The following is a 16,706-nucleotide window of genomic DNA, read 5'->3' on the forward strand; positions in this document are numbered from 1 at the left end:
GGGATTGGAGCAAATGTGGTTGTATCTTAGAGCTTGGCTGTAGACAATGGATCGTGTGGTGTGTCCTGAATGGAAGCTGGAGGGATGTAGGTAAGTGTAGCAGTCAGTAGGTTTCCAGTATAGGGTGGTGTTTATGTGACCATTGCTTATTAGCACTGTAGTGTCTAGGAAATGGACCACTTGTGTGGATTCGTCTAGGCTGAGGTTGATGGTGGGATGGAAATTGTTGAAATCATGGTGGAATTCCTTGAGGGCTTCTGTTCCAGGGTCCAGATGATGAAGGTGTCATCAATGTAGCGCAAGTAGAGTAGGGGCGTTAGGGGACGAGAGCTAAGGAAGCGTTGTTCTAAGTCAGCCATAAAAATGTTGGCATACTGTGGGGCCATGAGGGTACCCATAGCAGTGCCGCTGACTTGAAGGTCTAGAATGTCTCCAAATGTGAAATAGTTGTGGGTGAGGACAAAGTCACAAAGTTCAGCCACCAGGTTTGCCGTGATATTATCGGGGATAATATTCCTGATGGCTTGTAGTCCATCTTTGTGTGGAATGTTGGTGTAGAGGGCTTCTACATCCATAGTGGCCAGGATGGTGTTTTCTGGAAGATCACCAATGGATTGTAGTTTCCTCAGGAAGTGAGTGGTGTCTCGAAGATATCTGGGAGTGCTGGTAGCGTGGGGCCTGAGGAGAGAGTCCACATAGCCAGACAATCCTACTGTTAGGGTGCCAATGCTTGAGATGATGGGGCATCCAGGATTTCCAGGTTTATGGATCTTGGGTAGCAAATAGAATACACCTGGTCGGGGTTCTAGGCATGTATCTGTACAGATCTGTTCCTGTGCTTTTTCAGGGAGTTTCTTGAGCAGATGGTGTAGTTTCTTTTGGTAATCATCAGTGGGATCAGAGGATAATGGCCTGTAGAATGTGGAGTTAGAATGTGCCAGCAATGCCCCTCTGCCATATACATTAGCCAAACCGGACAGTCTCTACGCAAAAGAATAAATGGACACAAATCTGACATCAGGAATTATAACATTCAAAAACCAGTGGGAGAACACTTCAACCTCTCTAACCACTCAGTGACAGACTTGAAGGTGGCAATTTTGCAACAAAAAAACTTCAAAAACAGACTCCAAAGAGAGACTGCTGAACTTGAATTAATATGCAAATTAGATACAATTAACTTAGGTTTGAACAGAGACTGGGAATGGTTGGATCATTACACTAATTGAATCTATTTCCCCATGTTAAGTATCCTCACACCTTCTATGAGTCATCTCGATTATCACTTCAAAGGTTTTTTTGTTTTGTTTTTCTCCTGCTGATGGTAGCTCTTACAGTTGGTATGGCTACTTCCACCTTTTCATGGTCTCTGTATGTATAAATATCTTCTGTGTGTTCCATTCTATGCATCCGATGAAGTGGGCTGTAGGCCACGAAAGCTTATGCTCAAATAAATTTGTTAGTCTCTAAGGTGCCACAAGTACTCCTATTCATATTTTGTACAAGTTAAACAAATTGTAACAGCCAGCTACAAAATACTCCATTCTGGTAGCATTAATACAGAATATATAAATCTACAAGCAATACAGCCATACACAGCTAAGAAAGGGTGTCCACTTAAAAACAGAGTTCCCACTGCCAAATAGCTGGAAGTCCCTTCACAGTCACTACTAAATGAAACAACATTGTGCAGAACCAAGAGCAGCCCTGCTGTACCGTTAGGAAGGCCTGCAGGAGAATCAGCAAATCAATCTATGATTCTCTGCTTATACGTAGTAGTTACCAAGTGTGATCAATGAAAGGGGGGGCGGGTAGCTCCCTTTTCTGGACACCCAGCCAGCCAGTAGCTATAAAATCCCTCTGAGTAGCTGTTCTCTAATTGCTCTACCTGTAAAGGGTTAAAAGTCTCACTGCTATGCATAGGTGAAAGGAAGTGAGTGGACATCTGGCCAAAAGAGCCGTAGGGAAGGCTAGAACTATTTAAAATGTAGAAAAGACTCCTTTTTTCAGTGAGCGAATGGGGGAGTGAGGGACTAGTGTGGTAACAGCAGCAGCGTGGCCATGGGGCTCGGCCGGTGGCTGGGGCCAGTCGCCTGAGCATGAACCCAGCCGACCCCATGAGGTGGACCCAGGTCACCAGCCCAACCCACCATGCGGCTGCTGCTGCTGCCCTGTTAGTGCGCGAGCTCCAACAGATCACGCTGGGGAGAGCCCCCAGCTGCAGGGTAGACACCCCTGAGCGCCTGGTAGGGCACAGCAGGCAGCTGGAAAGCGGAGCCCAGGGGCAGTGTGGTGGGGAGAGAAGGGAGGTCAGCCAGAGACCTGCCTCATCTGCGACGCTCCCACTGGGCTGCTCTGGGCCCTGCATGGCGCCTGGATCCCCAAGTAACCACGACAGCAAAAGCCTCATCGCCTCGGCCCGAAGTCTGCACTGATCAGAAGCAGACCTCACCCAGAGTGTATCCTGCCCCCCCCCCCCCACACACACACACACCTCTCAGAGATCTACGGCTCATTACTTCAGCTAGGGATGGACCGACACGCCCTGAACAGCTCCGGCTGATTCTACATGCCGCACAGGTCACCCCAGTACCTGCTCTCTGCTCCAGCTCCCCTCTCACAGAGTCCAGGGCTAGGGCTCCAGCTGCTGTTCAAACCTACTCCACCAGCAAGATCGTCCCTGACCTCTCCTGACAGCTGCATTCCAGCAGCTCACCTGGACAGGGAGGCTTTTCAATACAGGAAGCAGAGCTCTCCCTGCTAAATTCGACCTAAACTCATAGTGTAGATCAGGCCTAAGAACAGGTGGGGCAAACACCTGTCAGGGATGGTTTAAGTTTACTGAGTCCTGCCTCAGTGCAGGGGACTGGACTTCATAACCTCTCAAGGTCCCTTCCAGCCATACGTTTCTCTGATTCTGTCATGGCCCTGCCCTGCCTCCCAGGGGTACAGTGAGGATAAATACAATAAAGATGGTGCTGCACTTTGAGATCTCTGTCTGAAAAGCGATAGCGATGCATTATACCAATAAAAAAGCCCAGATAGGGCATAAGCACAGACAATTTTGGTGTCATTCTTATATGGAAACCCTAACTTGTACGGAAACCGAGACAAGAAAGGCAGTGCAGAGCCAAGGTTGGCCAGCAAAGGACTGCCACCCCCTCTCCCTTTCATCTGTTAAGGCAAACCCAGGCCCCCTCTGCTGATCTGGCACTGCTCCCTCTCCAGGGCTTTAACCAATAGCCTCATCACACTATTTACAATGCTCTTACTCTGCTTGTCATGCTGGGTCTATTCCTGGCACCCTGCTGGCTGCAGGTGTCTCTTTGACAGGAGGCTCCCAGCACAGCCACCTGGATGGCTTTATTGCTTTCACAGCTGGAATCCCCCTTGGAGTGTGTTGCCTGATTTTAGGAGGTTAATATTATTAATTTGGATAGTATGGCTTATAGACTCGCCAGTTAATCTGATAAGAAGTTAATAAAAGGTTCTTGTCCCAGAATCAGGCTACACAGAGTTTGCAAGGACCCTTGAGATGTATGACGGGACACTCACACAGACACATGTAACCTTAACAACTTTTATTGAGATAAATAGAATAGTAATCAAATAGTAAAATAATCAGAGTTACAAAGGCAATAATATTGTTCTAGAGATACATGTGATATTATATAGTAGAGAGCTTTTGAGTAATATACTCACCCCCTTCCTTGATAACCTGGTTGTAAGACACAAAGGACCAACCTCACCTCTGACATGCCAAGGGAGTTCAGGTCCAGGTTCCTCAATTCTTGAGTGGGAAGTGGAGAGCTTAGGAGAAGCTGAAGAGCTATCGAAGCTAACTTAGTTTTACTTCACTGACTTAAAATTTACAATTAAGAACTAAGACTAATAGACTAACAACCAAAGAAGCCTGGAAACTTGAAGCTTAGAAACCCAGAAGCTTCCTTGGCATGGTGGGTCACCCAGAGCTTGAGTACCTGAGCCCTCCTATGTCCAAACTTAGTTTCCTCACCTATAATCTGTTGGGGTACACTTACTCCATAGGCTGGTATGTTTGTACATATTGATGACATATACATACATATTAATGACATTGGCTCATTGTCACATTTGTTATTTCTGTCCTACCCGGTTATTTCCCTGTGGTTTACCTGTTAAGTTTAAAAGGGTATGAACTTAAGAAGCCCCCTATAGCAACCAGGGCCGGCTCTGGCTTTTTTGCCGCCCCAGGCAAAAAAGCCTCCCGCCGCCCCCGGCCCCGCAGCGGGGAGCGCGGCAGGGGAGGGCGGCGAGCCCGGCCTTGGCCCCGCTCTGCCCGGCCGGAGCGCCGGGCGGCCCCGCTCTGCCCGGCCGGAGCGCCGGGGGGGAGGGCGGCCCAGCTCTGCCCGGCTGGCCGGAGCACCTGGGGGGGAGGGCGGCGAGCCCGGCCACGGCCCCGCTCTCCCCGGCCGGCCGGAGCGCTGCCCCCCTCCAGGTGCCGCCCCAAGCACATGCTTGGTTGGCTGGTGCCTGGAGCTGGCCCTGATGGCAACCTGCTTCCACATATCCTTTATCTATCTATGTTAAAGGTTGCAGCCATATATGGACCTTATGCTTTAGCTCATCACCACCTATCTAGGTGAAAGATTCCCAGACATATGTATGCTAACTTTGCCTTAGCTCAACATACAGGATGTGGCCTGTAGGTCCCTTGTGTTACAGCCAAAATACTTTAATATAAACCTATAAATATATTATAATAAAACAAATAATCAAACCCATAAGAAAATAAGAAATTCATAAGAAAAGATATATAGGCAAGCAAACAGGCTAGCCCTATAGGCTACAAGTGGGACCCACCTCCACCCCTCTTTTTCCAGCCCCAAAACTTCCCTCTCCCTGCCTGATACCAGAATTCCCCTTCTTGTTCCTGTCTGCACACCTGCTCCACAATCAACATGTTTTATTTTAATTTTAGCCACTTTTAAACATTTTGGATTGATTTCATTACAAAAGCAAAGGACACAGACAAAGTCATTTTGAACCAAAACGCCAAATCATTTTGATTTTTTCAGAATGTATTTTAGGTTTTTGTTGTTTTTTTCCCCCCCGACTGACACCATTTGCCAAAACCAACACTAATTCCCAAAATGTTTTGGGGGTTGCCGAATCGGCATTTTTCACTGAAAAAAGTTTCAGGCACAAAATGTCATCCTGTTCTAAATCACACTTGAGAATCAGCCTGAGCCCACTGGGGAAGAGGGTGTTCTGACCAGTGACGGAGGGACTGATGCTGGTTTCTGGGTGAACTCCTGCTTCCTCTAAAGCTGTAGGTTGTGCTTCTCCAGTGCAACACAAGGGTGGAGGGCTTGGACCTAATTACCAGAGAAGGGAGTGTCCATCACTAGAGACTGAGAGGAGAGTTCAAGGCTTGGTCCATCCTGGGCCTTTCTGCTGACATTACCCAATGAGGGGGACCATGGAGCTCACCCCCCTGGATAGGTTGACAATAGCATGACTCTCACGGTGGATGGATCTTGCTAATGTATGGCGCAGAGCAACCAGGGATCGGGAATGTAACATTTCAAATGGGGGGAAGGGGGGTTATTGTAAAGCAACAGACCAAAACAATATACTGCCAAGAGCAAAAACTGAGCCAGATTCCAGCTCTGGCTGGTCTCAGTGGACAACATATACAGTGTTTCCCCATAAGGAACCAAATATGCAACAGCAACACTGCTGGGGACCTCTCTGCCTGACTATCCAACCCTATTCTCCAGCCAGGCTTTTTATAGCCACTGGAGAGATCCCATGAGCACTTGCTCTTAAAGTGACAGTCTTTTATACATAGATTGTCTTCTTAACTAAGTAGCAGTTGATACCCACATGATTTCCAAATACCATTGGAGCCTTCTTTTTGAGTCAGCAGACCAGAGTCCTGTTTGAGTCAAACCAGGATCGATATCTAGGAGCAATCAGTAGAGTGATGCTCTTGCTAGCTGGATCAGTGGAGAGTACACAGAGAGAGAGAGAGAGAGAGAGAGAGAGAGAGAGAAGGAGGAAGGGAGGGAAATAATGGATGGGTGCTGAGGGGGGATGGGAGCATACAACTTGATCTTCCCCGTGCTGGGGAAGGGCAGATAGGGATGTGCCCAGATCTGTAAGGCACTCACTCATAGGTCCATAAAACCAGAGATAAGAGTCTAATAACATCTTATTAATTTGGTTCTGGAACTTCTATTTGGCACCAGGCACTAGATCTGAACAGAGGTATCTCAGGAAGGGCTGGTGACATTCTCTATCTGAAACTTTTTTAGGTCAGAAATGGAGATGGCGTGACCCTGAAATGCTTCATGAATTCGTGCTGGTTTTGCTGAGCTGGTTTGGCAAAACAAACAAAACCTCCCAACCCTAAAAATATTCTGAAAAACTCAAGGTGTTTCATTGACATTTTTGAAATGTCAAGTTTTTTTGTTTGTTTGTTTTTTTGCTTTGAAAGGTCTTTTCTTTTAGAAATTTACTTTTTTTTTAATTTTAAAATTCCCAAAATCAAAATCTAACATTTTGTTTGACCCCAGACAATTTTTTTTAAACTTCTCGATTTGCCAAACATTTTATTTTAGGTTCGACCCAATTATTTCCTCCCTCCCCCCCAGTGGTATGGAATTACCAGGGAACTGAAAAATTGGTTATTCACCCAGCTCTAATCCCAGTGGTAGATATTTCATGTGGAAACTGCTCATGGATAATACTTTTCCTAGGTCTGTGGAAAAAAGCATTGTAGGAAAGCTGAAATGTGAAAAGTGTGTTGGATTGGGGAGGGAGGCTGTATCTCAAGAACCCCAAGATCAAATGACCTCAAATTTGTGCCACAATCTCTATCCTGGCTCCTGAGCTGGCATGCCAATTTTCAAGTCAATCTGGTGTAGAAGGTGGATTTTAGAAAGGTTTGCAGAGATTGGATGATAAATAGAAACTCTGGTGCGGTCTTGGCTGTGGTGGCCTGTGATGAGTGGGTGGATGGGTACAGGGAGCTGGAACAGATGGAGAGTTTATTCTGTGCGGAAAGTTTCTGTAAATGTAAAATCAACAGGTAAATCCAGGATCAATTCCTCCCTTTTTGACAGTTCATCGCTTCTGGATCCCTCTTTGTTGCAGCTGAAAAGAAACTCAAAAGGGGCTGAGTGAGTTACAGCATTTTCTCCTCTTGTGTGTTTCAGAGAGATATAAAGCCACTGAGAAGGAGCATGTGTGCACGTGCAGAAGTGCCCTTACCCTGATCCTGAGGTCACTTTGTTATTGGACAGTCCCTGTCCAGGCTGCTCCAGGCCTAAGGGATATTCTGGCAGCTGTTGATTGCTGGATACAGACATGAGCCCCAACTGATCATTCTTTCTTGGGCCACACCCCCTATGCTAGCAGATGGGGGGCATAGCAGTGGCTATAGGATAATTATTTCTCTATATGGCTGTGATGGTGTCCACGCATCACAGCAGCATCTCCTGCTGGCTGTCATGGGGATTAGCTATGCCAGCTGGTGCACCCTCTTCTGGTGGTGCCTCTCCCATTGTCTTCTCCGCCTGCAGATCTCCCTCAGTCCAAGTACCATTGCATCCTCTTTATGACTCGGCTGTGTCACAATTTGTATTTCCCCCTTCTGGGGTTAGGTATCACTGTTCACCAGTCAAGCCACCGTGGCAAAGGGGGGGGGGGGGGGACGGACTCAGGCCAGCCCACTACTCTGGGTCCCAGCACAGGGACCCTGTAGATAGAAGCCTCCTGCTGCATCTCTTTAACTTCATTCAAAGCTGCTTCAATTCCCTGAGCCACTTCCCTGCAGCCCCAGCACCTTCTTCACCCTCTTATCAGGGCTTTCAGTAAGTAAGTCCCAGCAGCCAGCCAGGAGCTCCCTCTTGCTCCCCCAGGCCCTGCCAGCAATGGCTCTGTCCAAGGTGTTACCTTTGCTGCAGCCTGCTAGGAACACCGTCCTCACTCCTTGGTCTCCCCATGGCAACTGCCCCTATTCTGCCCTGCAGCTGCTTTTTTACTAGCCCTCTGGGCCCTGATTGGCTGCTCTGTGCCGCTTCTCTTCCATTGGCTGCTTTCTGCACAGCCTCTCTAGGCCGCTTAGAGGACTCACCTCCACTGCTCTTTTCTGGGACGGGATGTGGCAGGCCACAAGGCCTCCACTATCCCCTTTCACTCCTGTGTGGGGGGTGAATACTCATCACAGTATGGAAAAATCTTTGCAGAGCTGGATCTGCAGGGTTTAGAGCTGCTTGTGCTGGTAGAACTTAGGGGCCTTATAGCTTAATTCTGCTCTGCTCAGAATGTTCCCCAGGGAGAGAGCAGTTTCGGGAGAGAAGCAGAGACCCTATCTGTTACAGCCTAACTGGACCCTGGATGTTGCTCCTGCTCTGATAGAAAGGGACCCCTGCTGAGTAAACCTGGGATTCATCTCATGGATACTGTTGGGTGGTGTTACAGGGTGGTGCCTATAGGAGATATTGTGTGTAGAGGTAGGACCAAAGCCTGAACACACAAACCCCAGCGGACTCTGGGGGAAACGCAATACAGAGCTTTCAGTTACTCCCTCTCTGCACTGGGGGCAGGAACCAATTGGGGGGAGGCCCCTGTATTCTGGAGCTGTGCCTAGGCCTACCTGGCTCTTGTTATAAGTTAGAGCTGCCTCAGGGCTGCTCAAACTTAGCCTTTGTTTTCCATGGAGCCCCTGGGGGGATTGAGAAGCAGAGAATAGCCAGAATGCAGTGTACTCTGGTCATGCAACCGATTCTACCTCTTATGCCAGGGGCTGAGATCAGGACTGGTGCAGAGTATTTATGCCCATACTACACCAGCTGGGGATGCCCCCTGTGCAGCTGGTGTCCTGAGGGGACATTCCCACCCCTTTCATGCTACCAGAGGCTTAAGGGGTCTTAAACTCAGACTCATACTTTAAGGCCAGAAAGGACCATCATGATCATCTAGTCTGACCTCCTGCATGTAGCAGGCTACAGAACCTCATCCACTCACTCCTGCAACAGACCCCTAACCTCTGGCTGAGTTACTGAACTCCTCAAATCATGATTTAAAATCTTCAAGTTACAGAGAATCCACCATTTACACTAGTTTGAACCTGCAAGGGACCCATGCCCCATGCTGCAGAGGAAGGTGATCCCCTCCCCCCATGGTCTCTGCCAATCTTCTCAGGGGAAAATCCTTGGATGAGGATACGAACAGGAGTGACACTGAAGGGGTGTGTCTGAATGCAGGAAAATCCTCTTTTCTAAGCATAACTCTGCCAAAATGAGTAATTAATCCCAGTTGCTCTGGGCATCCTTGAGCTATGATTTATATACTCAGAGAAATATTGGGCTGGAAGGAACCTCGAGAGGCCATCTAGTCCATCTCCCTGCACTGAGGCAGGACCAAGTACACCTAGCCCATCCCTGACAGGCGTTTGGCTGCCCATTTTAATGATATGATCACCTCTGATGGCTCTGATTCACCGTACAAGCTTTCCAGGGACTGAACCAAGAACACCTTATCTAACATGTCTCATCAAGACTTTCCCCTATGCAGCTAAGTTAGCCACATGCAACACAACCTTCCTCAGCTGCGCACTTCTTCAGCATAGCAAGAAATCAGGTGTAAAAATCTACACCTATGTCATTTTCACAACAGCATAATACTGAACCCTAGGGCATATCATCGTGAGCAAGGATCAAACCTACAGCCTCTGAAACTTAAGTTCTACTAGCTGAGCTGGAAGTCCCAATTTTACTAACTAAAGCTGCCTATTGCTAGCTGTGGCCTAGCCCCCACGAGAGAGGGGCAGAAAGTCACACTGAAAATGGGTTACAATAACCATACTAGTTTTTCCCTACAAACGTAGAGGCACACGGGTAGCCCATGTAGTGGGGGTACAATACTTCCACATCGGAATGAGCGCATTTTATACAGGTGCAAATGACACTAGTAACATTTCTGCTCGATGTTTTCAGCAGCATCAGAGGCTGGTTCAAATATCTAGGTGTGTCTCTAAAAACACACACCAGTAGCTCAAGCCCCCACCCAGAATTTCTGGGATCATTAAATACCTTTCCTGAATGCCTTTAACAGACAGTACTGCCCTAGTCACAAGCAACTGAGTCTCTACATGAAGCAAGGAGAACTTAATTCAGGGAAATGGAACCTGGCATCGACTTAGGAAAACACAACATTATATCTACATGAATGTTCAATAAAAGACTCCTCCCCCCCCCCCCCTGCCCATGATAACTTTGGCTGTAGGCCATTAACTCAGTTCTCCACCCACAGGTGTGAATATCCAACAGGCAAATGTCCTGTACCACAGCCCTTCCCCCTTTCCCACCTGCTGAACCCCACTCAAGGTTTGGTCAGCTGTTAGCGTAGTCCCGCAGTCCAGGCATGCACTCAGACAGTCCTGTCCCCAGTCTCTTGTGGGAATGCTGTTTGATCCTCTCCTGAGACTCCACTCCCAACCCAGCTGTAATGACTTCAGCTTTATTTATTGGTTGGACAGAAAGAATCTCACCTCTCTTTCTGCAGCTTCCTTCATTAGTTTCAGCAATGAGCATTCTCTGCGTTGTCCCCCAAACAAGTACCTGCTGCTACATCCCCTCCAATAAAAAATAAATACATCCTCTCAACAACTAAGAATGTTCAGTGGGAGAAAAATTAGTAGCACATAGGATCCTTGAGCAAAATCCTCCATGGGATACATTCCTTGCCAAAAACCTTTCCTTTTTGCACTCAGTTCCATTATGCAACCAATTCTGAGTTTTTGTACAGGTGACTCCTGGACAGGGCCAGATTAATCTGTTGTGGGCCTGGCACCAAACGTATTTGTGGGCTCCCATGGGACACTACAGCAGGAGCACCAGAACCTCCCCCCCCCCCATCGAGGCCTTGCCCCGCCTCTTGCTGCTTTTGCTCCTCTCCCTTCCCCATCGCTCAATGCTCTCCACCACCGTCCCCCCACAGGGGTTTAAGCAAAGTGAATGAAGTCACTGTATGCTTTGCTTTATATGTCCATATACTTCCTTTCTGACAAACAAAAAAACTTCATCATGTGGATCAACTAGCCACTTCCAAGAAATGCAGGCATAAACATGCATGACATTTTCCTCCATATATGAGCCTAGTTTGGTCCTTCATAACCCCATACAATTTTTGGCCACTCAGTGCATGGCACTTTCTAAAGCCAGACCTTAATTACATTTATTACTAAATAATGTCTTAATGTGATAAATAACAGTAGTGTTTAATGTCTTTGGCATCCAAAAATCAAAGACTTCTGGACATGGTAACAAATTCTTTATAATAGTAAAATTATAAAACAAAGCTATATATTGTCTATATACCAGAGCAGGATTAGAATTAAAATCCTTGAGATTTCAATATCTGCACAGAGGATAAAATGCACAATTTCCAGTAACAACAATAGAAAAGTTGTGTCTAATACTCTTCTCACCATGCTGCCTTCATCTATAACTATTCCTTAATTTCTGGGGGAGAACCCAGGGCTGGGCTGGTAGGGTGCTGTGGGTCAGGACTGAGAGGCACTGGCAGAGATGTGAGGGGAGCCCAGGGCTGGGCTAGCAGGGGGCTGCCCAGTTTGGTCCCCGGAGAGAGGCAGGGGTCGAAAGCAAACACAGTGGGGCGGGGAGGGGGCAGACAGTATCCCCCGCCCCTGGGGTGGCGTGGAGCCAGTACATACCTCTCTCCACCAAAGCCAGGTCCTTGGGAGCCAGTTCTCTCTCTCCAGCTGAGCTGCAGCTCCTCCAGACAGCAGCAGCTGCTCTTCAAGCCCTCCTTACCAGCACTGCCAGGTCTGCTTTTTGACTGGACTTTTCAGTAAAAACTGTACACCTGGCAGAGGCGCCAGATCAGGGGACTATGGCCCCATCACTTTTAAAAGGGCAAGCGATGGGATTCGGCAGGGACGGAGAGGAGAGAGCAGAGAGGAGCGAGCGGCGGATGGAGCCTTTGGGGGGCAGCAATGGTGCATCTTCCACAGCGCCATTGGTGCCATTGTAAACCTGGTACTGCTCCTGGAGTGTCTGACTGAATTCTGGGTAGAAATATTATGCAAATGAGCCAGCCCATTGGCCATCCTTTCCCCTGTTCACCAACAGATGGGAGTAGAGAGCTTCATACTCTCTAGAACTTTAGGCCACTGGGCTTTTGCAAAGAAGCAGGGAATTGGACTCTAAATACATAGCAGGGAAACATGTTTAGTTGTGAGAATTTGCTGACATATATAGGCCACCCAAGATTGCAGGTTACTTGGCTTCACACTGGTGTGATTATTTCCTGGGATTGCCTATAAGGAAGGCTGAGCTTCTGGTTGAAAAGAAAGGGCCAGTACTCACCTGGTAGAAATTGGCATTGCTTCTTTAACTTCAATAGAACTATGCTGATTTTTGCAAGCCGAGGATCTTTCCCATTATGGGGCTGATAATTCTTAAAGCAGAGACTTAAGAGAAAATGGTAGCCAGTAAGGATCAAATGAATCATTTGACTAGCACTGTTCAAAATTTTGTCAAAAAAGTTTTCCCCATCAGAAAAAGCTGGTGTGACTACATTGGCATTTGGGTTTTGTTGTTGTTGTTTGTTTGGTTATTTTTGGCAAAACCTTGTCTATTTTGATTAACTTTCCTAAGAAAATTATTTTCTACACAATTCTTTCATGTTGGAAAAGTTTTATTTCTGAAATTTCAGTTTGGAAAGAAACTGTTTTGAAACATTTCAGAGTGGTAGCCGTGTTAGTCTGTATCAGCAAAAACAACAAGGAGTCCTTGTGGCACCTTAGAGACCACACCCTGCTACAAACCCCAGTGCCAACTCTGTCCACATATCTATTCAAGGGACACCATCATAGGACCTAATCACATCAGCCACACCACCTGGGGCTTGTTCACCTGCATATCTTGTTAGACTGACCTAACACTTGGTAAAGCAACCCCCATCCTTTCATGTATTTATACCTGCTCCTGTATTTTTCACTTCATGCATCTGATGAAGTGGGTTCTAGCCCATGAAAGCTTATGCCCAAATAAATGTGTTAGTCTCTAAGGTGCCAAAAGGACTCCTCGTTGTTTTTGTTTTGAAATTTATTTTGTTGCATTTTTAAAATCATTAAGGGCAGCTGCTAGCTAGTTCTGACAGAAACATCTTATTTTCTAGCAAATCATGTTCTGTTTTTGCTTAAATGACACCTTGTAAGGTAAGGCAGGGTGTTTCAGGTAGGGAAACTGAGGCTCAGATGCCAAATGACTTTCCCCAGGTCATACTTTGTGGCAGAGCTGGGAATTAATTCCAAATCTTCCCAGTCATGCCTTCATCCTCAAGGGACTCTGGTACCTCCTCTTCTGCATTCCTATGCCAAGGAGATAAAATAAACTAGGAAAAGTGATTTACGATCCCCTTTGAGTTTTTAATGGAACAAAAAACATGATTTCTAAAAACATCGGGATCCAGACACCACTAAAGAGGGGGGGGGAAAACCTCAATGTAGATCACCTGCCGAAACCATCCCTCCAACACAGGAGCCTACCAGGCTGCTGACAGTGTTCATTTATCAGCTACAATGCATCTGACTGAGCAAGGCAAATGGTGTGGGGAGTTATTACTGCAAGTGTTTAACAGGTGGGTGAGGGGGAAGGATTCATAACGGAGGCAGCCTTTGAAGTAGGGAGTGATGGAGAAGAGGTAGCTGGGAGCACGTAGGGAGAAGGACTGGAGATTTCAAACTGTTCTTTTAGGGACCTTTCAGCTACCTTTAACTCATTTTTTATTGCAAACTCGTTTAACTGGCAATCCATTCCAACTGTATTCTGAAGTCAATGGAATTGCCCACATACATTAAGAGAGGCATCTTAGCAGGGCTGGTTGAAAATTTAACTGTTTGTTGATGGAAAATTGGGTTTTTGATTAAACTAAATTGTTCATGAAAAGTGTTTTCTAGAAAAGCAAATTTCAATTTTTGATAAATTAAAAAAAAAAAAACACAAAAAACCCCAAAACTGAAATATTTTGATTGAAATCTACCACTGTGGTACTTTCTGGGAGTTGTAGTTCAGTTTCCTTATATCCCCATTCTCCTCCATGGGCCAGGCTCCCCAGCTGGACTACATCTTCCATGATGCACTGTGTCCACTCACCAACAAGGGAGATCTGGAGTAAATGATACATCATGATTCACACTGTTGTGATTGAGAATATAGAATTTGGCTTATAACACTACCATCAAGTTCTGTTTACCCCTGGACCTCAAAACCCTTTACAAAGGAGATTAATATCACGAGCCTCATTTTACAGCAATGGAAACTGAGGCACAGGGAGGCAACATGACTTGCCCAAGGTCACCCAGCAAATCCAGGATTAGAACTCAGGTCTCCTGTATACCAAGCCAGTGATCTATCCATTAAACCACACTGCCTCCTTGTTTGGGTACACAAGTCAGGGCATGAGAAGCCCTTGCCTCCTGCACTGAGTGGCAATGGCTCCTGAAGAGCACATTAAATGAAAGCAGCGCTCACAGTTTTTTGCTGCAATCCTAAATTAGCGAAGTTTATATACGCAGTGCAGCCCCCTCCCTTTAGGAGAAAGGGTTGCCAAGCAGCACTTGCGCTGCTAGAAACAACTTCCACATATGTATGAATTATGCTTTTCAAATCTGTATGATTCAGCTAAATCAAAGCCAGTTTGCACCAGAATCTGAACTGTTTCGCTGACAGATGTCAGCTCCCCCTCCCTCCCACTTCAGCACTGAAGCACTCCAAAAAAAGTTCACAAAAGAGAATGGATAATGAATGATGTTTGTTTGGGTTTTGTTTTCTTTCTCCAGAGAAGCCAGTTTTGTTCAAATTTTGACTCTCTGGACATGGATCAGGGCTTGAAAACTTCACTCCAAAGCTTTTATCTTTCAGCCTGATCAGAGATACTGAAAACAAGATGTTAGATTGGAAATGCTTAGGCAACCTTAGCTGTATTACTGCCACGGATGCTCCAACTATTGTAAAATGTCCATCTATGTCATAGTGTCTTAGACTTTAAGGCCAGAAAAGACCACCAGATCATCTAGTCTGACCTCCTGTAGATCATAGGCCAATAATACCACCCAGCACCCACACACCAACTCCAGCAACTAGGCCAAACTATTACAGCCCTCTGGACACTAAACTATTGTGTGCCACAGGCAGAGAACAGGAGCAACGGAAGTGTTGAATAAATATTTCTATTCTGTATTTGAGACTAAACAGATGCTAGTCTCATCATACGGTTCCATTCCACTAGTAGGAGCTTGGCTGTCAGTGGGTGCAGAGCACCCATTAATTTTTCCCCATGGGTGCTCCAGCCCCGGAGCACCCACGGAGTCGGTGCCTAAGTTTAGTTCCCAAGCAAAACAGAACCTGACAGAACAGAACAGGTACACAGCAGGAGAAGACTTACCTGCAGCCTTCTTTCCTCTTCCAACTCACCCTCTGAGATCCAGTGCTTCCCGTTACTCCCAGCTATATAGCCAATTGTCTCATTACTCCAGCAATTACCACCAGGTGTCAGCAATCTCCCCAACAGATGCCGGCTAATTGCTTCCAGTTAACTTCTTCATGCTGCAGCCACCTCAGCTACCAGGCTGCTACAGCCAACCCTCTGTCACCCCCTCCATTCCCCTCTCCAACCCTCCCTCCCCCCCCCTCCCCCCCCGTGTAACAAGTTCTGATGTTCTCATTGATGCCCAATGCCAGTAATAGTGCAGGAACCTGGAGCCTGCCCATCAGGCAAAATTCTTACCTGGTTTTGGTTTGAATTCCCTTCCTCAGCCTCCCTTACAGGGCATCTCTCGCAAAGCTGTAAAGGCCACTTGGCTTCCCTTCCCTGCAGTGTGCAATCATCATTCAAAGGTTCCCTGCTTTTGAGCCTCTTCTGTGTTGATCCTCAACTAACTTAAGAGCATCACGTGTGATGCAAGGGCCTCCCTACAGATTTTTCTAGTGCAGGCCCTTCTCCTGCAAAATGGCTCATGAACATGGACTCATGTTTGGGGATGGGAGGGGGAACAGACTCACCAGTAGCAACACTGATTCCTTCCCAAAGAGCTTCTCCATGTTGCAGAGAACACGGGCCGACCTGGATGTTGAAATCTGGAGGAAGGTCCATGACTATCCTGTTGGCAAACATTGATAATTCCATATGGACAGTATAGGATCTTCAAGAGACGAGGCGGATGAAGAGAAATTTGTTTACAAGCAGAGGGGTTCTCAATGACTGTGGGACTTTTTCCGGTCCCTCATTTGTGCATGCATTAGGGCAGAGTTCCTCTGGGTGGTATCTACTGATTCTTCCCAGGGCAGTGGGGGTTGCCCTGGGTGCTATGGTTGGTGTCACCCTCTGGATCCTTCGTTTTGATCCTGTGACCTGCATTCCCATTTCTGTTTTTCCATTCGTTGTCCCCCTAATCAGTTAAATTCTGAGTTCCCTTCATCTGGAGGGGTGGGCCTTTTGTTTTTCTAATGGGCTCCACCCACCATCCCAGAATTCAAATAGGTTCATGCTTTGCAAATGGGTTCTTTGTTTCCTTTCCCTTTGGAAAGGGGAGAAACAGAAGGGAGTGAAGAGAGAGAGGAAGAAGAAAGGAAGTAGAGAGAAAAATGGAAAGTTGGAGAAACTGGCAAAAGAAAACGAAGGAAGTATTT

Source organism: Terrapene carolina, unplaced genomic scaffold, assembly GCF_002925995.2.
Source record: "Terrapene carolina triunguis isolate 2854851 unplaced genomic scaffold, T_m_triunguis-2.0 Scaffold90, whole genome shotgun sequence".
Classification (NCBI taxonomy): domain Eukaryota; kingdom Metazoa; phylum Chordata; order Testudines; family Emydidae; genus Terrapene; species Terrapene triunguis.